The sequence below is a fragment of the Dermacentor variabilis genome, chromosome 2 (assembly GCF_050947875.1).
Source record: "Dermacentor variabilis isolate Ectoservices chromosome 2, ASM5094787v1, whole genome shotgun sequence".
Classification (NCBI taxonomy): domain Eukaryota; kingdom Metazoa; phylum Arthropoda; class Arachnida; order Ixodida; family Ixodidae; genus Dermacentor; species Dermacentor variabilis.
In genome coordinates, this window is record NC_134569.1 from 164,650,759 (window position 1) to 164,674,735 (window position 23,977).

General features: G+C 47.3%; 1 protein-coding gene across 3 annotated transcripts in view; it reads left to right on the forward strand.

Annotated features, from left to right (window-relative positions):
* The window catches only part of LOC142572918 (uncharacterized), a 138,755-nt gene that overhangs the window by 94,800 nt on the left and 19,978 nt on the right, over window positions 1-23,977 (forward strand). The window contains exons 3-4 of one of the 3 annotated variants that reach the window (XR_012826163.1): window positions 13,707-13,792; window positions 15,720-16,057. The exons of the other annotated variants lie outside the window; for them this stretch is intronic. The gene's annotated coding sequence lies outside the window, so the exon portion shown is untranslated. Of the gene's footprint in view, window positions 1-13,706; window positions 13,793-15,719; window positions 16,058-23,977 lie in introns of those variants that run through there. 3 annotated transcript variants of the gene reach the window in all.

The window sequence follows — 23,977 nt, forward strand, 5'->3', positions numbered from 1 at the left end:
GACGGGGGCGAAATGCAAAACACCCGTTTATTTAAATTTAGGCGCATTTTAAAGGATCCCAGGTGATCAAAACTAATCCCGAGTCCCCCACTACGGCGTGCCTCATAATCGTATCGCGGTTCTGGCTCTTAATAATCCAGATCTTTCTTTTTTTTTTTCAGTCTGAGACCACTGCAAGCTCCATGTTATGAGCGGCTTTTTTTTTTCGTCCCGTGCGCTCATATCATCGCAGAAGACACGCTCAGGCAGTAATTTAATTATATTCAATGTTAAAAATAGTTACGTGAAACTAAAGCGATGGTTGAGGAAGTTGAGAAAGCTAGAATACCGAGGCTGCCCCACACACAACCACAGCGGCAGCGGCGTTCGCATGCCCTCTCATGCACGGTTGCGCCTCTAGCGGCGGGCGCTGGCGCTATATGAAACTGAGGCGGCAGTTTCGTGACCAGAAGAAACGTGGAAGGACTCTGCCACCGCCTACCACCCACAAACGGACGGTCTTATGGAACGTCTCAACCGAACAATCACAGAGACGCTGTCGATGTAAGTCTCCAACGATCACTGCGACTGGGACGCCACGCTGGCTTACGTGACATTTGCATATAACTCGTCCCAGCATGACACTGCAGGATATTCACCCTTTTATCTCTTGTATGGTCGCGACCCCACACTGCCATTTGACACCATCCTCCCTTCTGTGCCACGTGTTGCAACTGAGTACGCTCATGGAGTGATCGACTGCACTTGCATGGCGCGTCAAGTTGCCCAATCTCGTTTATTAGCCTCACAGCATATACAGAAAAAGCGTTACGACCGCTGCCATCGCGATGTTAAGTTCGCACCAGGTGCTTGGGTTCTCCTCTGGTCACCATATCGTCGAGTTGGCCTCTCCCAGAAGCTTCTCTTGCACTACGCAGGGCCTTATGAAGTCCTACACCAAGTTAACGACGTCAACTACGAGATTTCGCCGCTACACTTTGATGCATCCTCAAGTCAGACTCCTGCCGACGTCGTGCACGTTTCGCGGCTCAAGCCATACTTCGCTCACAATTCTTCGGCTGCCATGTGCCGAGACAGCGCTTAGCCACTCGGGGGTCCTGTTACGGAAAGGTGAAAGAAGAGAGAAAAAGAAGATTGGATACGCTGGCTGCTGCGTGTTGTTGGCGGTCAGCCATCTTAACTATTCTGACTCATCCTGTATATATATTGTAAATATAGATTTTTATATACTCGCAACATCCCCGTAACAATATTGTGCTACAGACTGCAGGGTAGCATAGACTTAACTGCTCATCCGAGTCATCTGAAGTAGTGTGTCATGAGCTGTATGAAATAATATTAAAGGAAATAAAATAGCAGAACAAGAGATGCCACATCCTGCAGAATAAGAGACATAATTCACAAAACAAGCTACGGAATGGCTTTGAAGCTTTTAGACGGTAAGTGCAGCAGCTCTCTATAGTTCTAAAACTACGGGTACTCTGCTAATAGTGGTGGCTACAGGTTGTAATAAGTCGACACTTGCCTGCCATATAGACAAGTATGGCAGTTGCTTAACATAGTGGCCAATTTATGCATTTGAGAAACCTGCTGCCACAGCAGCTTCTGATCTTTTTTGAAATCCAAGAAGGCAAATACTAGATAGCTTTAGATTAGGGGATGCAAAGTGTTGGGGCCCCTAGCGCTTGGGCGTGTTTGCATTTGTGTATGCAAGCAGAAGCAGGTTATATGTTAGTGGCCCCAAATGCAAGCCGCAGTACCATGAACATGTGATCGTTGCTGTTATCATTCTTAAAAATATGAAATCAAGCATATGAAGTTAAGTGCACTAAACTGTTTTTAATAAAAGCAGTAAATTTGTATAAAAACGGTCTCTGTTTGCACTAGGCAACAGATGGGTAGCTTACAGAATTCTGTAAGCTGCCCATCTGCTTCTTTGTCGAAAAAAGAAATCATGCTGCTATCGCGGTAGCAGCCTGTGGTGGATGATTATGCCAAAAAAGTACTCTATGTTGCGACGGTGGGTTTTTTCTTCCTGTTGTACCATTGTATACATGTATTAACCATGTACAAGAAAGATTCAGTTAGTAGTGCTGTGTCTTCATTCTCATCTGTTGTCCTACGTGCTCTCTTGCGCTTTACCTCAAGTTATGCAGTACCATCTAGCCCACCAGTCTGTTCTTTGGAACTTCATATGTCATGTCTGTACAGGCGAGTGCTTCTGCAAAGAAATGACCCGTATAACAAAGGAATAATTCTGTCCCGGTTCTATTGTGAGCTTTGCGGTGCATGTCCTTCACAACGAATCTTCAGAGGGCTCAAAAACTTCTGAAAGTGTTTGACTACAGTCGAACCCACTTATAACGATAGCGGTTTTAACAATATATTGGTTATAACAATGAGAAGCTGCTGCACCATTAATTTTTTGTATGTTTTCTAAAGTGAAATGACCCACTTACCACAATGCCTCCACGCCACATTATCGGTTATAACGATGAAGTCAGGCTGCTGGGTGTCCATGCCGAAAGGTAATGGATTGCGAAATCCTTGAAAAAAAAAGAAATATGACCTGCTGCACTATCGCCCATGGCCCCAACGACCGCTGTGCGCTCATACAATAGCACCTGTTTTCCAGCATTCTCCGTATTGCCAGTCTCATGTGCCTCTCTCCCGTCACCCTTCTAACTCCAAACACAAACGGGCTGCGTTCATAGCTGTATGCCACGCCACCCTCCAAAACACGAATGGACCGTGCCAACTGCACTGAAAGCGCTGCTCTCAGATTGTTCACTCGCCCCTTGTTCCGATGTCTCGTTAACCTCCACAAGGTTGTTTTGTTGAAGTTCAGCAAGTTGTTGTCTTCGTAGACAGCCTTTTGCACACTGCCCATTGTTGGGACCTCCCTCTTCGCCTACGTGCTGTGCACTTTTACATGGATGGTATGGACTGTGAATCTGTCATGCTTGATATTTCACGAGCTTGAAATCTTCATGTCGTGAGGTCTTTTCTTTGGAGACGCCAAAGGCCCACACAGACGCTTCGCCTTGAATTTGGCAGCGTTTTGGGGAGATACTCCAGTGTCTTCGCTCCAACACGGTACTTCCCGGACACACTTCTCCAGGAAACGCATCCTGGTGCGGGCGTACACATTTGCAATTACTTGCTTGGCGTGCCATGACAACTTCAAGTTGTTTTCATGTCATGTTTTGAAAAGTTTGTAGCACCTACCAAAGCGTGAAGCAGCTCCTCTGTGTGGAGCAACAAGAAACTGTCTGGAACAATAGCTTTGTTCGGCTCTCGAAGGGCTACACATATGCTGATGCTACCATCTTTCTTGTCAACAACAACAATCGGAGGACACCCATTCAGAAGCATCGATGCGTTCGATGATGTCAAGGCTCAGCAACCTCTGAAGCTCATTTGATACTGGTGACTGGAGAAAATATGGCAGACGGCGAAGCTTCGAAGTTACAAGGTCCGTTCGATTTATCTGCACTACCTGAACTAGTTCATGTAGTGCCACACTCGGCCATTCGTTTTGGCAGTGCAACGTGGCACCCTCTAAACTACGGCGTTCGTTTTAAACAAGTGCAGGCGTCGTGCAGGGCTAGCTCAGGCCGACCCTACACCGTGTTGGGAGGTGGCACCGGTCGTGCAACAGCCATGGCAGCAGACGACAGCAGCATTTGCGTTGCAATAGACGGCGTGTCAACGAAGCTGACGCCGATCGTCAATGAAGATGGGAGCCGTGTTTGGCAAGAGAACGGCTATGCATACAGGACAGAAGGTATGTTTGGGCACAGCTCCTGCTCAAGGCGAGCTTCACAAGGAAGCTCGCCTTGCTGCGCTCCTGCTCCTGCCGGCCAGGCCACGCAATAACCTCCTCACTGACAATGTTGAGGAAATCCAACATTCGCATGACACAGCTGTGTACAATCGACATGGCAAGGTCGCAGTGGTCAGCCAAAGAATACATATTGCACTGTCCACCCAAGTAACACAAAACCACCAAGCATGTCTTTTCGGCACTAACCCGTGGACGTCCTCTCCTTGTTGCGCTCGGGAAGAACGGTGACGCCATGTATCCGGTAGCAAGTCTATCAAACGTCTCGTGCGATAGGCGGAAAAGTCTTTTAAATTCAAAATCAAAGTAGCGACTCACGACTTCTTCACAGTACTTAAGAATTCTATTGCGTTGCAACCTAGTTAGCTTCAGCGCTAGAATTGTGACAACATCGTCGAAGTCCTCGTCTTCACTGTCCGAGTCCATCAGCTCAATAACTGTTTGAACGATGGCTGCAGATGATGCGCCGCAATCCATAGCACTTTCCACCATATCAACCAGCCTGTACACCCTTCAAAACACTCGCCTAACCGCGGGCAGGCTGGATCAATCCATGAACAAAAGTCGACGTGCAGCTGGCGAAGCACCAAGACCAGCAGAAGGCCTGCACTACCTGCACTTCAGCATTCGTTTCAGTTTGGCGCTAGTGTCGCGCTATGCCTGCACTGCTGAACTGGCACTGCATGAGTGTGGCACTTTTTCTGAACTGCCAGGAACTAGTTCACGCAGTGCAAGGTAAATCGAACGGACCTAGAGGCTGCATGCTTTGCTGTGTCTTGATGCGATGTGTGAACCCCTTAGCAAGACCCAACTCGGGACTGAAAAGTGAACTGAACTCATGTGCTAAGGCTGACGGAAGATCTTTGTCACGGAGCTGCGCACTTGACGGTGTGGAAATGGAACAGGATAGCGGGTCAACGACAGTCGGCAGCGGAGCAACGGACGTGTATAAGCACCTGAGAGCAGAACCCTCAATGCAAAGATTCAAGGCTTTAATGCCATCAAGACTGATCAGACAAGTTCCTCGGTGAACAACAAAAAAACGTAGTGACACTGTGCAGCCTTTGAACCGAACGTCTGTCTGGAAACTACCTAGCATGGAAATCAGCCATTGAGAGTAGACTAACATGCGGAGCAGGCAGGAGCGGAACGCTCTGAAAATATCGACTGAATTCTTGCTCCAACAGGATTGAAACAGACGACCCTGAATCTACAAGGAATGTCAAGGTGACATTCGCGACTTGAACTTAAATATGAATTCCGCTAAGCGCGGAACGGTGCACAGTCAACACTTACTCAGTACTGCTAGATGACGAAACATCTTCATGAAATTCAACTTCACGGACTCAGCCTTGCATTTGAGTTCGTTTGCAGTTTGCAGTTCGCAAGGGCCCTTTGAAAGTGGCCCTTGCGACCGCAAAACAAGCAAGTCTTGCCATGCCCTGGGCACTGCGGCACTGACTCGATGTGGTCCCGCGAGCCGCATCAGAAACAAATTGGCGAACCGGAGCGGCTACTCTGTTCTCGGTTCCGCTCAGGGGGGCGGTTCCACTGCAGCGCTGTGATGACCCTAATATGGGATAAAGGTTCGTGCACTCAAAAGGTTATGACGGTTCTCTTAGGCGGAGCCTCCGAGAACCCAATTGAGGACAAAGCCGTTGGTTTGAACACACACACAAAGACTTTTAATCCAACTAAAAAGAGGCATAAAGTAAATAGAAGGAAATAGAAAGCATGCCTAAAAATGAACACTCAAGCAGACATTGCGGCAAGGAACACACATAGGGCTTGCGTGCGGTTAACGAGTGCGCGAGTCCGGGCTTGCCATGAGGGCAGGGACGCGTAACAGTCTCGACGCGGCGACGCGGCGACAAGCAGGCAAAAGGAGTGGCGCTGGTCTCACCATAGGTCGCGGTGTAAGCTGACCGACCGGGCGACCGGAGCGCGCCAGCTCTGGCTAGGCGAGGTATAGCGGGCGGCTTGGTGGCAGGAGTAGGCGGTGGCGGCGTTCTGGCCGGGCAGCTGGGTGTAGAGCTCGGGCCCGTAGCCCGACTGCTCTTGTCCGGCCCACGGGCACAGAAGCTCGAACGCCAGCCTCGAGGAGCTGGCGGCACGCTCGGGTAGACGGGCGACGCACAGGAACAGGTTGGCGGAGGCCCCGGTCGGGTGAAGTCCTGGTGGCTCGGGTCCGGAACCCGACGGCCCGTCTTCAACGCCCGCTCCGGTGGTTGACCTCCTCCTGCCGTCTCCTCTGCGTCTCCTTGCGTGTCCTCCCTCCTAGCCTTGCACTTCCTTCTTGTTTAACCATGCCCTCAACTCCGCACCTTCTAGCCCCATGCGTTCGGCTAGCGCTAACAAGTCTCGTGTGTTAGCCATAGTTCCTAGCCGCTAGGAAAAAAGATCCAAACAAATGGCTTTGTCCTGTCGCGGACGCCAATTTGTGATGAATCTAGGCATTTGATGCTGAGGCATACCCTGCGAAGCTCCTCCAGGCGTGCCCTCTCAGCTGCCTGTTCTGCCACTCGGCTTTCGCGCTCTCTCTGAGATTTCTCGCATATTATTGCCCATCTGTCTTGAACCCACCTGTTCAAGTCTGCCCCATGCAAACCCAGTCGTTGGGCCACGGTGGCTAAGTCAAATAAACTAATTTCTGGCTGTTTCTTGCCCAAATATGCGCCCTCCGCCTCTGCGATTTTTAGCCGCAATTGTAAGTTCTTCTCCTCCAATGCAAGTTCCTGCTTTTTAGCCTCGGGAACTTCAATGGTGCTGCCATCCGCCAGGACAAGCTTAGCGGTGGTACCTGTCAGAGCCTTGTCTGGTACGAGGGAACGACGCACAACCAGCGTATTGCTTGCCGTATCTCGCAAGACTGACGCGGTCTGTCCGAAGATGGCACCCTTTAGCACTGGCATCCTGCGTGCTAAAGCCTTTGTGTGGGTCTTCACCGTGCTAGTTATGTCTCGTTCGGCGACTACTGCGTTTGACTCTTCCAGGCGCTCCTCTGGCGACAACAGGCAAGACGTCCTTGGTGGATCGTTTTTCTTGGTGCAGGCTTTGACATCATGCCCGGGCTTACGGCAATATCTGCAGTACGGTTGCCTCGGCTTGGATCGGCAGTCCGACGCCCCATGACCCAGTTTTCCACATACGAAACATCGCATTGGAACTTTCTCGGATGAGCTTCCAGTTTTCTCTGTATGGTTAATGCCTTCCGATTTCTGCCGGAACACTAACAAATTGGGCTGTCTCTGAGCCTCTAAGAAATTATCGGCAGCTTCGGCCATGTCATCTAGCTGGCGGTAGCTCTTCTCGCGCAGGAAGAGTCCTAACCGATGATGACAGTTGTTCAGAAACTGTTCCGTCACCACCAGGTTGCGAAGTGCCAAATACTCCTTTTCAGTTTTGGACATTTCCACCCACCGATCGAAGAAACTCAGTAGCCTAGTTGCGTACTGCTTTCCAGTTTCGCCATCTTGGGGTTTGCTCTGTCGGAACTTCTCCCGGTAGCCTTCCGCCGTAAACCGAAAACGCTGGAGCAACGCCAACTTGGCTTTATCGTAGTCGAGGGAGTCTTCCAGAGACAGACGTCCAAAGATTTTCAGAGCTTCTCCGCTCAAGCATAAACTTAGAGCCGTGGCCTATTTGTCTCTAGGCCATTCTTGTCCGGGAAAAGCCATAAGCGAACCATCGGCTCCTTTAGGTAACCCTTTCCCATATCAACCTAACCATACATTTATCTTCTCGGTCAGAGAACCCTGGGCAGTCCGCGATAGTATTGCTCCAGGCAATAATGTCTCTGCATGGTGTCGACCAAGTCACTGTCTGCATCCTAAGGTAGTCAACATTGTAATGTGTGGTTGCAGCATCAGTGCCAATGGTCGAACCACTCACGAGTGCATGAGAAGACAAAGGATGTACTGAGTCCTTAAAGCCATGAGTTGATGTGGTACCCAGGCCTGAGCCCTCCCACGTGCTCATAGTGTCACAAATAGTTTTTGTCTGATTCGAGGAACGCTGTAAAGACCTCTCAATACTTCTTGTGGAAACCAAACACGGTTCCAGGCGCACGTGAGCCGCCCGTGCTCCTCGTTGAACTCTGCTGAAAGGTGGCTGCCGGTTGTGAATTTTTTTTCGAAGGAATGCGAGGATGGTTGGTTTATGACGCTGCCGCAATGAAATTGCCTCGACCGAGGCAGAAAGGTCCTTTAGCTCTTCAGCCGCTTGCTCAAACTGAAGTGCAATTCGAACTGAACGCTCGAATGAAAGTGTGGAGCCCTCGATCACTAACCGCTCACGTACGCAATTGGGAGCTACGCCGGCAGCAAATTGATCCCGCAGAGCATCATCTTGCGAGGCAAATGAACAATGTGACGCTAGCTCCTGTAGAGCGGCAACAAATTCATGAACGGACTTGCCTGTGTTTTGGCTGCGGCGGTGAAAGCGATGATGCTCGATGATAACGTTGCGCAACGTCGAAAACTGGTGCCGTAATGCGGCGAGTGCAGAGTCGTATTGTCAGGCGGGGGCGCGACAGACTTTTCATCTGCGAGTGCTGCGGCGCTGGTCCCTGCATGTAGCGTCTGATAAATGCACTGGCCCTCTGCCCCCAAACAATGCAAAAGAATAGCCTTGCGTTGCTCTGGCTTGAATGCGGCAGCTCTGGACGCTAGCAAGTACACGTTGAACATCTGCTCCCACTGCTCCCATGGGAATGACGAACGGCCGGGCGTTGGAAGGAAAAACAGTGGCAGAGCAAGCCCGGTGAGCTCATGGTGGGCGGATCCAGATAGCGCAGTGGGGCTGGGGGTACGTTCACAACATCCTCGTCGCCAATGTGCTATTTTCGAAGGTGAAGTCAGGCTCCGGCCGTCCCGATGTAAAAAGCCGTTTATTGAACACATACAACCATATATATAACGAAGAACAGAAGCGCCCCCTGGGAAATAAAGAACTCAAATTAATAACGAAACTGAATACAACAGGTTGCATGTGCCATTTGTGACAAACTGTCAAGATATTTTATCACAGATGGCAGGGTGCCATGACAGGAGAGCCATGTGAAAGACTGCAGATGGTAACAGCCGTGCAAGTAAGTTCATGCTTTATTTGCTGAACCACTGTAACACGAAAATTATTACAACATGGAATAGAGGAATAAAAAAAACAAAGTTTGGTAAACAACATACTAATGAGTTTCATTTCGTTTTTCTCTTGCGTCTTAGATTTTGTGGTGCATCAAGTCCTGCACAGCATGCATTGTGTCAAGCTGCTTGTCAAGTGACAAAGTACGCATCATGCCAGCCATAGTAAATGCAAAATGGTATAGCATGTCTTTTTGATGATGATGATGTCGTGATGCTTTCAGATGGCTGAGGCATTCAGCTGCCATGGCCACGCTGGGAGGAGTGTCCTCAGATGGCCTGAAAGTAGACATAGTTGTTTTTCACTGTGTCCGTCAGAACGCAATGTTTCTTAACTTACATCTTCTGGTTCTTTGATGTTCGCCATGACTTGCGTGGCCTTGGCGCACTGCTGAAATTGAAGGTTTGAAATTACTAAACATACTGTACCTCTATTTGCACAGTGCATATGAAACAACACCCTTGCCTTGCAGTTTGCTCCTCCACAGGTCTATCTTGTAGGTCTTCCTCTGTCGATCTGTGTGAATAAATGCTATAGTTTATGCATTATGCATCTAACAGACATCTGTAAACGTGATTGTTTTTGTTTCATTATTTCATCCCGTAGTAAGATGTGAAATCTTTACGTTTCAAAGGTGTCACTCGGAGTTCGATGACCAATTCTCACAGTGGGGAAAATGTCAGTTGGAGTAGCAAGGACACTTCTGTTGGTTGAGCTGCTGCCACCTTGTTTCAATCTTGCCCCAGCATTTCATCTGATAACAACTGCAGTTCTTCATCCTGGCTAATGTTGCCTCCTTCTGCTGGTGCTTCCATTCTACATCAAGTGCAAACAAAGCCGTTTTTCCATGCTTACACTCAATAAATGTTCTAAATGATCTGGCCTCATTCTTTATGCAGAGTTATTGCTTGTATTGCAGGAGAAAACAGCTGGCTTCTAAAAACCGCTGTGTGCATCAGCAGTAATGCTTTCATACAAGAATGAGATCGCACGTAGCTTCATTTTGCAAAACTTGTTAAGAATAACATAAAAGTCAAATAATTATTACAATATATAAAGGTATTGTAATAGCGTTTTATGCTGAAGTTGTAAAACCGAGTTGATTTCTTACTGGAATGAAGTGCATAGAACTTACCGTTGAGACGCCTGGAATTCCAGGTTGCTCCAAAGGCTGTAAAGGTAGAGTCTGACACAAACTAAGCCATTCAGGAAGTAATGCTGTGCTTTAAAGTTCAGGATACACATTCCACAATACAGGGGTTACTGAGGAATCGGTCTGATAACAGCACTTACATGGGCTCTTCATACACTTTTTCCATAATTGGAACTATAGCTTCAAAGTGTTTCCACTTAATTGTGGGTATATTTTTTGTGCCAGCCCGACTTCTGGTCTTCTGTTTGATTTCTTGCTTCAGTTTCGTAAAATGATCCTTCAGATTCTTGAAATTTTTTTTTGGCACATTGCAGCTGGGTGAGAAAAAGTACATGGTTATATTGCGCTCAGTTTTACAAACACGATATTAAGGAAGGACAGGACGTGGACGGACGAAAAAGTAATTGCTAATTGCAGAAAAAGTAATTGCTACAATGTGCTGAATAGTGCCTGTGCATCTGTACACTAAAACAAGATGCTTCCCTACCGCGTTTCAAGCAATATTTCTACCAATCTATTGCAGCAATGGCAATTTCCACGAGGGGAAACGCTGCAGGCAATTTACAGTGTTTGGTGCTGAGTGGCGCCCTGACGTAAACGACCCAAACCGAAACCAGAAGGCAACACAGGATACCACACACTGCAGATAACACAGACAGGATGGAACAGGTGAAAAATCACGCTGACAGTGCTCACTCGCTTGTGTTCACCTGTCTCATTCATTCTGCACAGTTTTCAATGGCAATGAAAATATTCACACATGCAAAAAGCCTATGTGAATGCTGTAGGCTATAAGCTTATGCTGTACATAATTCATCCGCATTTGAGCAAATGACTGAAGAAAAACTTCATAAAATGGGCAACGACTGCAAAGCATCGATTTCAAATTGGCTACTACTATTGCTCACTGACTCAATGATAAACATCAACCACTGAACATAAATAGCGATAACACAACTACAGATATAACTGCAGAACGTGGGCAAATAAACCATGTAAATGACGTTTTCTGCAGGCATTTTGTTCTAGTCAATCTTGTAAATGCACTCGTACTATTGTATGGTAATGACATGACAATATAATCATACAATCGTTAGCAGTGTCTGGTTACGTGCTTCATTCCACTTCTGCTAGCTGTGTACTGGGAGAAGCGAAATTTACAGGTGAGACATTCTCGTACGCTGAATGCACGCTGGCGTACCCTTCGAACACTGCCCTTGTTGTTCCATGCACTGCAATATAGCACTTCCTCCCTGGAGTGTCTGGTGTCCGGAATGGGGTCATTAGCTATGGCCTACATCGGTATTCACTATCCCCCAACAAAAGGCTAGAGTGCATGCCCCTGTCGAAGCATTTGGCGAGGCTGCTATTGGTGAGCATCTGCGCGCTGTGGGTTCCACCTGGCCATTTTGCGACATCAAGGCAGTTGGTGTCGATGAGCTGAACGTTGATGGAATGGTATAAGTGCCGGTTGACATATGCCTCCTCGGGTGCCTGGATCCTTATGTGCGTGCCGTCTATTGAACCCACCACGCGGGGGAGCCGCCCAGGTCGTAGAAGTTGGTCTGCACCTCAGCCAGCTCGTTCGGTGAGGGCCAGCTGGTAAATAGGGGAGCACAAACCTTTGTTGCATTGTGATGTCATGCGGGATTACACTCGTACACCTGAGGACACATCCCAGCCTTCCTACATGTAGTACTGTACATACAGATCTAGCGCACAGCCCGAAAGCATCGCAGGTGAAAAGTAAGCGTTTGCCGGGATCACGACAAACTGCATAGTTGTCGAAAACATGATTTTCTCAACCGCGCCTCGCGATCGCTACGTTTACAATTGTATGCAGACACATAATAATATTTTGCTGTTGCATCGTGCGGTGCTTGTTTTCTTGCAGTCAAAATCGAAAAAGCGCTTTTTTCTTTTACTTTTATGTGCCACATTTTCCTTGCGACAGCTCCTGCCTGACAACGACGCGCGGAGGCAGCCGCTACATATGGTGCGGTACTAAGTAAGAGTGGGGGATATGCGCGACAGCTGAAATGAAGCTATGAAAATAGCGAAGCGATAAAGCAAGGCTCACCGTATCCAAGTTGAGCAGTGGTGGACGAGAGCAAGAGCAACTCGCCGAACAATGCGGTTGGCTGTCGATTCGTGCAACGTTGATGGTATCGCCGGCCGTGATCAAAAAACCACCAGTAGCGAAGAACTTCAGCGCGAGCACCAATTGTTGCTCAACACTCAAAGCGTGGCTCCGAGTCGGATGTTGAAGGTAGTCATGCAAGAGCTCGGCAAGGTACACGATGCCAGCGCGACCAAACCGGAAATGCCTCTGAAGCTCTTCTTCGTCGCACACTTCGAAGATGTTCGTGTGATCTCGGAACACAGGTTCGTGGCGCATCAGGAGCTCGGCAATCAGTTCCGAGTCAAGCGAGCCGCATGGCAGCCTTGTTGGTACAACACTATAAAGATTGGAATCAGCCTGCGTATGGGCAGACTAGGTTTGCAAAACTTACTTCCCAAGCTCGTCCTAATCTAGCGGGCTGGCTTACGGTTTCATGCAAGCGACTTAACGCCTAGGGAAGCTTAAGACTCCATAAAGACTGAAATCGCTTTGTAGACGGGAATAAGACTGAACTAAAGAGTTTTGTGCAAGCGGACCCAGGTTTGCTTGCAGGTTTGCTTGCTAAGTTGATCAAAACTATTCTGAGCTTCCACCTTCCATTCAAATGATTGACTTTGTCGGAGTCATGGTGTTAAAATAGCTTGGGTGCATGAACGAGTCTCGCCGGCGTGGCGCGCCGCAGCTCATAGTGTGCCTGTCCTCCGGCAGGCGGCGCGTCAAACTTGGGGGCCTTCGAAGCAGTGCCCATGAACAATTGGGTAGGGGGAACGTGCGCACTGCTAGCTCCTTGCAACATATTATGAGGGCCAATTCAGCCTTAGTCATAATAAACCAAACACCTTGCGGTGCTTCATATTAAATACTTGTGAAAATCGCAGGCCACTAAAGAGCTGTTCACTCTCGTTCGCACTGAAAGTTAGAATTGGTGCAAGCTGTAACAGCAGCTATTCTGTGATACGTCTCTGTTCCTAATATTTTGTCCTTATATTAAGTTATGTGAGCAATGTTGCATCAAATTATGCAAAACACGTACTGCCTGTAAAACTGCCGACAGAGGACTTCTGGAAGTTAGTGTCCAGAAACGAGTGTCTTGTGTTTTCATTTGCAGTTGTTATGTGCCCTAGTTCCTGCGTAGGTTTCGGGCGCTGAATGTTGCTTTATGCTTTGAAAAAAAAAAGCACAATGCTGCATCACCATTTATTTCACACACATATTTGCAGTCACAAAAGAGGCCAGCTATTACAGGTTTTGCGTAAAATTTGGGAGAACTTCCGTAGCTGCTTTGTCGCATCAGATATGGCTACACTGCGCTATCTTGTTTAGTTCACACAAAGATATGTGGCACAAGAAATTGAGACAAGTGAAAAATCATGTGTTAAACAAATTTAGCAGGCTTCCGCAGCTGCTGTGTTTTGTTTTTTGCATCAGCTTTTCTTTGCTTGCAGACTTGCCGCATTCTCATTGCTATATAGTGATGCAGAAGACGTGCCATCATTTCTTCTTTGTGTTCCAAACAAGGAAAAGAAAAATGGTAACTTTCTAGCATGCTTTCTACTGTCAATTCGTAGACATTCCTGGGAAAATTGTGCTTCTAAAATTCAGTATCAGCTGCTTGCAGTAGGTGGAAAATGGTCCTACTGGGGTGTAATAGTCCACCTCGAGTTTTGCACTGAACTAGGGCACTCTCCTTTAGAGACTGTGCAGCAGCTTCTCCAGTAAGGCAGTCTATACATTTTGAACAAGTTGTACTCTTCATAAGTTTTCGACACATAAAACCAGCAAGGTAATAAATTATGCAGTCAATAACCTTTGGCTCTGTACATACATGATCAAAAACTTCTTCACACTCAGTTACCATGTCCATAAGCCATCCAGTTTTTGTTTTAGTTGCTGAAGTCTTTTCTTCACTGTCAACCTTAAACACAAGCTTAATATCAGTCAGTGTTAGTGCATGTGTATTATCGGCTGTTTGCACTTCGCAATTGCCAAACTTTGGCGGCGTGAGCAAACTATGCACCGAGAGCATGTTATACAATTGCAAGAAAGTGGGCATAGAGGAGTCATTTCGGCCACCTGCCTGGCGGATAATTCCAAAGAAGCGTTCAAGCACATCCTGATGGAACTTTAGGTGTGTAGGTGTGTAGTTAACAGCCACCAGGCCTGAAGCTTCCTTGCTAAGCTATGGGCCAATATGGTGTACAAAATTTGCTGACACATGTGAATGGCTAAATGCACACCATAAAACTCTAAAAATAAAAGCGCAATTATTTCTCCTTCCATGGCGTTTATTGATACACGCTGCCGCTATTTTGAGTTTCACTTTGTTTCTTTAATAAGTAGATATACATGCTTGCACAAGTATAAAAGACACCGTCAACATTTACCCCTGGATGGCAGCACCAGCTGCATCCATAGTAGCCATTGAACTGAACCGTGTGTTGCATTGCAGCTCTGGCTGTGGAATCAGCACAACAGCAGATGCAGAACACTTGCAAGATAGAAAGTGAAATACCAGTAAATAAATGCATTGACACATGTTGCTCACCTATCTAATCAATAGGCGTTTACCTTTTATTTTACCATGGTGTTGGCAAACATCCATGTCAGTCCAATTTCGTTCAGCTCCTGGAGCTGCCTCACGAAGGCTTGGAGTACAAGTCATGTCGGGGTGCTCTTTGCCATACCACAGTAACAGTGTCATGATGTTCCAGCACAATTGTGGCGGCAGGTCATTCAAAGCAAGCTGAACTGGCCATATGCTGTAATTGGATGAGTTGAAGACAGGGCTTTCATCAGAATTTATGGTCAAAGTTAAATCAGTCCCGTCAAGTTTATGATGCATCTCCTGGTAATGTATACCATTGGTGATGTCGCTCATCGCGCTTTCATTCTGGTGCTTCCGAGTGAGAGCTCATTACAGCAGACCCAACTGTCTTGCTTGATAGGATGGAGGCAAGTTGCTTTTTAATGGGGAGACTGATAAAAATAGCTGCCATCACGCACAAGGCCACTAACACAATTTGGAGGAATTTCCTCTTGTCCAGAGCACCTTTCGTGTCTACAAGGTGCAACCTGCAGTGTGAGCAGTACAAATGAGATACGACATCGTCCATGTCCACACCGCAAACTTTTTTGAAAAGGTACCTGCTTTCAGGAAACCCTTTTTTTTTCAATGAGGTTGTTGAGCAACCTCTGAATTTCCTCAATTGCTGTCCACGATAGGCCAGATTTACCAGCAATATCCAGAAGCATCAAACGAGGTCTGTTAGAAAAGTATCCGAAAAAAAAAAATCTGGCATAACTGAGCGTTTGAAACCTAATCACCCTCAAAGTAGTCTCCTTGGGACTCCACACACTTCTCCCAGTGGTGCTGCCATTGTTGTAAGCATTCCGAGGAGGCCTCTTTCGGAATGGAGTTTAGCTCAGCTGTCGTTGCAGTTGGTTCTTTTTTTTTTCAGATTCATGATTCACTTATGATAACAACACAAAGAATATTTGTGTCCTTCATGTAAAATGACACCAAAGGATCTACGAACCTGGAGCACCTCGTCGCCCTGCTCGAGGCTGTGGGCGCACTGCGACGACATGGTTGTGAGGGTGTCCACCCGTCGCGGTCGCTGTCCACGTGGTGGCCGTGCAGGACGCTGCAACACTGAAAGCATGCAGCATTTTCTACAGTTGCACTGCATTTTATGTTATGCATAAAGGTGGCTATGGCCATGTGATGGCTTATTGGGCTAGTTCAATAAAATACGAGAGCTTATTTTCTCTAACAGCTTCAGGATCAATACCAGGTGCAGCGGCCACCCTTTCCATGACTGATGTGCCACGCGGTGGATCCTCTGCCGCTGTAGACTAAACACATTACAAGCTTACAAACTGCACACACATTTGGCGATAATTAACACTCATTCCTCTGATGCTTACGTGTCGCTGTGTTCCTCACGCCCGCAGCCTCGTCCGTAGCTTTGACGACGTCTTCCATGGCGGCAGTGGGAATGTCAGCCTGCTGGAAAGTGTCGCAAGTGTGTCCACTGTCGGTACACTGTCTTGAAAAGGGGCACTTAATCTCAAGAAGCACAGTTTCGTCACCATCCTTGGAACAGTCCATCAGGCCTGGCACACAGCCGTGTCTGCCTCAAGTTGACTATTAGTCCAACCTGCATTTAGATATCATATGGTAACGCAACGTTCCATGCATACTGGCATTTCATTCTCTGTGCAAAAGCAATAAGCACAAATCAGTCCGAAGAAATTCATGCACAGTTGTAGCACAGCTACTGCTACTTTGTCTTCACTAAAGTGAAATCAGAAAGTAAGGTTATAAAAAATAAAGGAACACTGTAGCACATATATATGTTCTTGCAAGGCACATACTCACTTATTCCTGACATTTCACTGCAACTACACAAGCATTACACTTACTGAGCCTTGAAGAATGAGAGGGCACTGTCTGTAATAATACCTTGATGGTAAATATGTTCTTGTTTATATCACATTGTGATGAAAACTACTAGGAGAACCATTGCTAAGGCTTAAATTTATGGCATTTCAGTTTATCCAGAAAAGAAATGCCCATGTTTTGAGCATGTTGAAATGTACGTACAGCAGTTTTACTTGGATAGTTTTCCAAAGGCACTAAAATGATCGCATAGGATTTTTTAGCATGCAAGCTAGAAAAGTTGACTTGTACCAGTGTGCTCTACCCTGCTGCACCACTTAAATGTGGAGGAAAAGAATGAAATCAGAAAGAAAGGAGTAGATGCTGTGATGTCACGCCGTCTCCCAAAGTAGCGATGTGGAGCACACAGTTACTGGTGAAGCTGAGTCCTGTCTGGTGAAAATTCACACAGCCACTGATGTCAGCATGTCATCAAGAAATTATGTCTGCTGATGTAACACATACTGAATAACTCGGACAACGTCTTACAGCTAGTGCGAAAATGTTCCGAGTCGCCCGCGAACACCTCACTGGACACCAGGATGTCCCACCACCGTTCGTCGAAGAAGATGGCGGCAATCAACAGGTTGCATGTAGTGACATGGTAAAACCCGCGACACAGCTTTAACACGCGAACACCACACTCAAGGATGGACTTGTGGCGCATAAAGCTGAGCATGTCGCCCATGCGCAGGTTACGGATGGCGAGATCTGCCTTGGTGCGGGAGGGGGGTACAGCTGTTGGGCGAGGTCGTCGTTGTAGACGTCTGCTAAAAGTGAGTGCAGCTGAAAATCAGATGGCTCAACCGATTTGGCCTTGCCCACAGGATGTCGCTTCACCACCATCGCGCACAGATCACTCACACTGAGGCCCGGCAACCACTTGTCCGGGAGCAGTGATGTGTTGGCGGAGTACAGCTGTTGCAGGCAGTCCGGTGGCTCCTTGCCAAACACATTTGCCCCACTGAACACACAGGCGAGGAAAGCAGGGTCGTACGCCAAGTTCCGTTGGACACTAGTCACTACTACAGCTGCGAAGTCATCCAGTCTGCCACAGTCTAACACCTCACAGAGCGCTTTGGTCACCATAACTCGTCTTAGCCACTGACTGATCAGCTTTCTGCTCAAAAGCTTTCCTTGCCTCAGCCTCTGTGTTTATCCCTAAAGTATGAAATGCACTCAGGAGCAATGAGCTTGTGCAAACAATAGTGAACATGCTCACTGTTTGTGTCACCCTGCAATACTGCCTTGCCACTAAATGGCTTTCTGTGGAGCAGCTGTTGCCTCAAGTGGGTCTCAAGTGGCAGCCTGCAAGCCACAAATCTGTGGGCAATTGAGCTCGACAAACGTATTCTTCGCTCCTTGTGCCACCTACATAAAAGCACAGGCCTTGAAATTCTAAATAAACAGTGCATGCTGATTGATGGAACATAGACAAAAATAATTGCTAAAATTTGTCAACATAAGAACATGAGGAGGTATACCTTCCATATCCGGCCTGTTTCACGATGCTGATAGTAGTTCCTTCAGCATCTTTCTAGGTGCACATGACATTAGAAGTCTCTCAGCGACTGACATATGGTCCACTTTTCGGCGACGTTATAAGGCTGATTATGGTTGGCGCCTTAAGGTGAGATGTCATTACACTATAAAGGGGCATACCTTTGTCGTCCCATATGCACACTTCTTGTAGGCATGACAGTTCTGCTGCCTTGCACCTTGTAGAGTAAGCTGTCAAGCACACAACTCACCTCTATCAACTCTTGAGAGCAGCAAGCTCTTGCGTCTGGGTGTGTGGCGATTCATTTGCAGAAAATTGTTCCCATGCATATGAAGGTGCTACTATGGCTGGCCTTGCTCCAATTAGGAACACCTCTGTGTCGCCTGGTTCAAAAAGGTTAAACATAAATCTACTAGCAAAGTAGGTAGGGACTGCTGAAGGAATGAAGAAAAAAGTGACTTCTTGAACATAAGTTACAGATTGGACTTACTACCAGATAATTCCTCAATGGACTCCTTGACATCATTGTTCGGCCTTGATAGGTGACCCCACATCTGTGGCTGCTCAGTGCATGAAGGCAGCTGCTGTTCATTTATGTACACAGCTACAGCTGCAGCGTGCTTACTTGTGCCATGGCACCCAGCCTTGCAGGTGTACTTTGCAGTTGCAATGCAATGATCAGAGGTAAGCTGAAATGCAGTGTTTGCAGTTGAGTAAAGGAATGCAACGTGCAAGGCACAATTGATTGCATGCAGGCACATAATAGTATATGTAGTGTACACGCATTGAGACAGTGTGTATGTGTGTTTCAGGTTGCCATATGAGCTACATGCGCTGGCTTTAAAGGGGCCCTGTTACACTTTTGCAACTAATCCTCAAGTTACATTACTAAAGGAACTTGTTGACATTATTGAACAAATGACGTTACTAAAGGAACTAAAAAATCGCCTCTCGCAAAAATTTTTCAAATCCGTTAGGTGAGAGTCAGTGTGCACACTGCATTAAGAATCGTGCTGTGGCGAACAACTACAGGTAAATAATCATACTTCGAGTGATATTCGCGAGTCGCTTCATCGCCGCTGTCAGACTCAAGACGCGCGATAAACATCGCACCCGCGGCCTCCCATAATCCACATAGCATCGCGCACGTACGTTTTGAAGGCCCAACGTTCCGATTTGAACTAGCAAACGCTAACACATGTTTAAACAAATGAATCCCGAATTATTGCTTGTGACCACCTTCAGGTTTCTTTAGCCTTCGGTTGTATCCCGCAAAAGCGGACACGCACGTATACACATTTTGAGCAAATACGAGTGGAAGACAACCGTGAAGAGAACATTCGAAGATGCGCGATGACATGGTCAAACGTACAGGAAGCAAGAGCTACGACGAGATCGCAACTGAAAAAGCGAGAGTTGCCAGGGCCATGCACCCGTGATAAAGCGAGGTTTGTACCACTGACTGTAAGCTGTGTAGCTAACTGAATTAATCGTGTATGTACTTTGTCGCTTTGACATTGTGTATGTACCCAAATTTAACACATTTAGGCGCTAGGGAATAGACATCGGAGTGCTTACCTTGAGCTCGGCTACGTACGATGATCTACTTGCGAGTTGCAGTGCGCCGAAATAACGCCTGAAACTTCTTTTACATGGTATTCGTACTTCGCTCTGCTTAGCCTCCTCCCTTTCCGAAGCCTGGATGGGCAGAAGCTTTCCAGGTCCTTGATTTTTTAGGAAACCATGCCTCAACACAACTGAGAGGGGTCCATTGTGCCCTATGCACCTTCGCTTGCGGACAGCTCTTTTACTACTCGGTTCGTGCCAAGGCTGTGATGGGGGCACTGGTGGTGGGTTTTTTCGGCAGTGCCACCTGGGCAGAGTCTGAGGTCTATAAGAAACATCTGTATGCACTCTAGTTCATTCGTGGGAATCGCTGTGGCACCTCCAGACGGTGACCAACTCTGTTGCCCGACATCGCATTGCTCAAGTCCTCGCTGAATTTGCGCTCGAAAGAAGAGCCGTTGTCGAGGGAGCCGTCGTACGCAATGAGGCTGGCAGCGCGAGCCCTCAGCACCATATCACATTCATCCACTAATAAACAAAGCTTGCACCCATTGGGGCACATCTGGTCCCCAACAATAATAGTAACCTATCTTGCCCGCATATCCCTTCTTCTTTAAAGGGACCCTGAAACGATTTTGTACAAACGTACTGAGTCGTTAGAGTAGGTCCTTCTGATCATTAATTGACGCATGTAAGTGCTCGGCGTAAAGCACGTAATTTATTATAAGGCTTTAAAAATGTACATCGCTGCCGATCACAGTACACTGCTCGGCGGAATTTTCAGCCTCCCCTACCCATATGACGTAAATCACCCAATTGCCGTCATGTGGGCGAGCTATCCGACTGGCTGCCCAGGGCGCGTCATCGATAATATTCCCACCTTTATGGCGAGCAAATGATGTTGCTAATAGTGGAATATTAGTTAATTTGTGTCTATAAAAAGAAAGTAACAGAAAGAGAATGCTCAAGAACAGTTTCTCAGTACGCTAAAGCAATTCCGGCACACAGCAAGCGTCGTCTGCTTGTGTTACAACTTGCTCCGTTTTGATGAGGGCGCCGCCGTCAGAGTCGGTCTCAGTCTTTTCGCGAGCACTACGATTCCACTTTGTTGCGTTGTGTACTGCAAATGTAGCGACTGGCAATATGTCAAGCTGCGACATCGTGTCCCTCCACAAAGCAGCAGACGAGCGGACTGGCTGCAGTGCATCGGACTGCCGTTATCCGATCGGCGCCAGGATTTGTGCATTTACGGCCATCACAATACACCGGAAGATTACTAATGCAATAGCGTTTCGCGAGTCCGATTTTAGGGTAAACGCAAGTGCAAGGGAACAGGGCCTGGCAGACACCGTGCAGACCATTCACATCGTCTGCACAGTACAGCCACGATGGTACAGAGCTCAACCACACACAGTAGCAGTAACGAAATGTATTCTTCTTTGCTGCTGGTGTAAATTTTTTGCAAGAGTTTAATCGTTAACACATTGTTTTTGTAAATGTTTAAGATGTTTTACACTTGGTTAGAGCAATATTAGCTCTTTGCTTTGCTTGTTAAGCTCTGCGCCACGGGTGGCTGGACCATGCAGACCAATCAGGCCGCTCACGTACATCTACGCTAAAGTTGCTTCATCAGCTTATGTTTATGCCTCCACCCATCCGCCGAAATTCCCAGCTTGCCTGTGGTTACCGGAATACCAGACATGTTCCATGCTGTGACAGAATGCTCGCGACGCACGACTGCCAAGCAGGTGGCGCAGAGTTTGGAGAGGCTTCACACGCTCGCTCCTAGAGAACCGGAAGTCGACGACATGACGTGCCATCATGACGCAGAGCCAGTGAAGGCAGAGCTTAGCCCCTATTACTCGGCGAACGTGTTGATGAGAAAATGCATGACTGTGGAGGAGGGTAACTTGTAATCGTCTGTAGCTCTGTTAATATAAAACGTATCATACGAAGTGTTGTGCGAATGATGAACTTTTACTGTACCCACGCGTCTACAAAATTTGTCCGAACCGTTTCAGTTTTATCGTGACATTGCATTGTCGACAGAAAAGTAGCAAGCACACAGTCTTCAAGAATAAAAATGCAAGCAAGGCAGATGACGATTGTTGTAGGACAAGGTAAGCCTCAAAGGGTGCAAACTTTTTCAATTGTTGGAGCTTAAATCACTCAAATCAAGCCCAACATCGCGAGCCAATATGCCGTTGTCGGAGTCCTCAACTAGGTCCACTGAGACCAGCATCGAAGATGGTGTTTACAGTTTGGCTCATGCTTTGCCTTTCACTTTCACACTGCTGCCGGCATTGTTTTGGCTTTGTTCCTGGCCGCGCGATTATAGAGAAATTCAACAAGAGCGGACATTCCCATAAAGCCCAGCGGCTGAATCGACTGCAGTGCTCCAAGCCGCCGGCATTAATACCTGAACCACACTTAGTTTCGGCGCTAGTAGGAACGTGTTACGCCGGCTGTGCTGATTTACGCGGCATTTTTTTTTTGCTTCTACTGCTCAACTTCATGTGGTCTTTGTGCAGAATCGGTTTACTAAGCAAAATCATTGCGAATGATCTTTACAAGCCTCCATCGAATCTGTGCCACATGCAGTTTCATAAAGTAGACGCAAGATAGCTTGTGAAATGAAATTTTTATTTTGCTCTATATAAATGCTCGGTCTTCGCTTTCTCTGCACTCATCTAACGTTGTGGCACGAGGTAAAAAGCAGTAGTTCCTGCATGAACCTCCACCGGAAGACGTCAGCTGAAGAAAGTGAATTACTAGCATGTGTCATTTTGGTATTAACACCTTATATGAATACTGCACGTAGAGACGAAACGTGCGAAAGTGGTGAATGGGCAGCATTAGATATAATAGCAATCCCCTTTTACATACATTGCAAACATACCATACATAAAACATGATGAAAACGTCCGACTTCCAAGCATTCCCCTATTCCCAGACCTTATTTTCTGCACTTTCAGAGCACAAATACATCGGCTACTGTGTGTTTGCTAAACTACTTGGCCTTAGCCGACGTGATGGTACGCTACGTACACAGAGGTGGCCACGACAGAGGCTCTCAACCAGACCATGCTAGACGCTTGCATAATTCCTTCTATTGGCACTCACAACAAATGTTTGAGTGCAAAGCCTGTTTTCAGCTATTCAGAAAACAACTTTTGAGTTAAAAGTGGCTGGTCTTTGAACTTCTTGACCTTAACTTTTGCATCTTTTGCCGGCGCAAGCAGCACACTTCTGTGTTATCACTCTTGGCGAAGCTTGTCGCATTTTTGACAAGTGTGAGCACCGAAAGAAGTATACATTGTTGCGGGGCCACAAAAAGTGTCACAAACGTGTCCCACTAAGATTCAGTACACGCCAGACTAACTTTGTCACCACCGCCGAACTACTTATCACTATCTGTGTCCCAATTCCGCTTCTGACCGCTTTTGACCACGCCACCGCACTTCTGGCTACTGACCAACGCCTCGTTGTTTTGACAGGTTGTTATAGCCGCTGCGTACGTCAAAGACATGCCCGAGAAACTGTTTTACAGCAACAACGAAAAGGACCTAGTAACGGAGCTTGTGCGAAAGTAGAAGTGTTCAATCGAGAACAAGAAATCCGAAACAGTGTCGCTGATGAGAAAGATGAAAGCATGAGATGCATTGACTGCCGAGTTCAACAGCGCTGAAAACGTGCGGCCGTGCACTGTCGCCCAACTACGAAAGCTATGGGACAAACTGATGCAGCGATGGAAGAAAGAAACAGCAAAGCAAATAAGGGATACCATGGCTACAGGTAAGATTGTGCTAGATTTGAGTTCGAGCCGGTGTCTATCGCACGAGGTGGGCCGCCACTGGAACCAATGGACAAGCGGCTGTCGCAGAACGAGGCTGCAGTTCCCCATCTTTCGGAACGAGTCAAGAACCCATATGACAGTGACCAACCACCATCAATGCAACCGGGCGATAGCCTGGCCGACATCGCCGGAATGACCCAGACCAACGCGAAGGACAGTGATGACGGTCAGTGACGACCGACCGCTACACGCACTATTACATGGTGTTTCTGTGACATTGCTAGGTTTGACAAATCGTTGTGCATCGTTCACTGTTGTATACGGTGTGTCGAGACAGCTACAACGCACCTGCACAGAATGCCGCGCAAGCGTGCATTCAATGCTGTTCTACTTCTACTTATGCAACGACCAG